The 1,604-nt window shown below is 49.4% G+C and overlaps 1 pseudogene; it reads left to right on the top strand.

The window, feature by feature from the left end:
• Positions 1-935: 935 nt before the first annotated feature.
• LOC126177457 (5S ribosomal RNA) lies at positions 936-1,054 on the top strand (annotated as a pseudogene).
• The last annotated feature ends 550 nt before the right edge of the window (positions 1,055-1,604 follow it).

The following is a 1,604-nucleotide window of genomic DNA, read 5'->3' as shown; positions in this document are numbered from 1 at the left end:
TAGCGGTGTACACTTCCTAGTTCGATATGTAATCATAAATTTACTCTTTAGTCGTCTCGTCTCCTCCTGCAGACGTTTCTCGTGCTTGCGCTGTTATATGCGCCACGACCCGAGCGGCAGTCGGGACAAGTCGGGACAAGTCGGGACGGGGACCGGGATAGGAATGGTACGAATGCACTGCAAACTAGGCAAACACTTGGTATGAGGCGAAGCGAGGTAGCTCACATCGCTACCAGTGGCGCCCTCCAGCACGGCACCGCCGCACCCCGCACAGGCCATACGTCGGTCGGCCGCGCGCCAGCCATCCACTGGACACCAAGGACAAGATGCGTCTTCCGCGTGTGTCGAAGGCTGCACGCGCCCAGCGGATGACAGGAGGTGCAACGAGCAGTCCGCAGCTCGTGGTCGTGCGGTAGCGCTCTCGCTTCCCGCGCCCGGGCTCCCAGGCTCGATTCCCGGCGGGGTCAGAGATTTTTTCTGCCTCGTGAGGACTGGGTGTTGTGGGATGTCCTTAGGTTAGTTCGGTTTAAGTAGTTCTAAGTTCTAGGGGACTGATGACCATAGATGTGAAGTCCCATAGTGCTCAGAGCCATTTGAACCATTTTTGCAACGAGCAGCTGTGCGTCTCGCACGCGCGGCCACGCGCCCGCTAATTCTTCAGTCGCTCTGCTGACACGTCAGATTGCGGAAGGAAGTGCTTACAATTACAATTCTGTTCATGTTTTGTTGTAAACATGTTATCTTGTAACGATGTAATGTTAAAAAATAAATGTATAAATTTCACAAAAAAATAACGAACTCCGGATTTCTTTCGCGCTAACGTGACGAATTGTCAATAAAAAAAATGCGGCTGATTTCGACCGAAGAGTATGATTTTTTGTGTGTTGGGATAAGAGCCGAATGCGAATTCTGCCGTGCGCCTACCTTATACGGGCGCCAACGGCCATACCATGTTGACTACACCGGTTCTCGTCCGATCACCGAAGTTAAGCAACATTGAGCGTGGTTAGTACTTGGATGGCTGCCCGCCTGGCAAAACCTCGGTGCCTGGGGTGCAGTGTTCACCTCGTGCGACTGGGCCGGCGGCGCCTCGGCGTTCGTCTGCTTTCTTTGCCACGTGGCTTTCTTTCTTTCAACTGAACTGTAAGTAATGGATATACTTTACGATGACAGTGAAGAGCGAGAGAACAATGTTCAGTGTGAGTTTGATCGTTCCGTGGAGAAACCTTCGGCTTTTGAGATTCATCGTTGGTTAATTGAGGATTTGTTGTTGTCTACTAATGACGTACTCGGTATTCAGTTCGATACGTTTTTAAATTCTGTGTTCTTAAAACTCAATTCTTCCGAAATGTGTGCTGCTGTAGTTTCTGTTAATGACGGTATTCGCAAATTTCGCCACCTTAACAGAAATATTAGTAATGTCACTGTGTCTCAAGCTGGTTTTGGTCTTCGACAAATACGGATATTTAACCTTCCGTATGAAATTCGCAACGACACTATTTCTCGTCACTTGCGGCCATATGGCACTGTTTTATCTGTTGTGAAAGAGAAATGGTCGTCTGCGTATATATTTCAAGTCGAGAACGGTGTGCGCAGTGTCAAGA

This window comes from Schistocerca cancellata, chromosome 3 (genome assembly GCF_023864275.1).
Source record: "Schistocerca cancellata isolate TAMUIC-IGC-003103 chromosome 3, iqSchCanc2.1, whole genome shotgun sequence".
NCBI classification, from domain to species: domain Eukaryota; kingdom Metazoa; phylum Arthropoda; class Insecta; order Orthoptera; family Acrididae; genus Schistocerca; species Schistocerca cancellata.
This window is presented reverse-complemented; position numbering and strand designations above follow the sequence as displayed.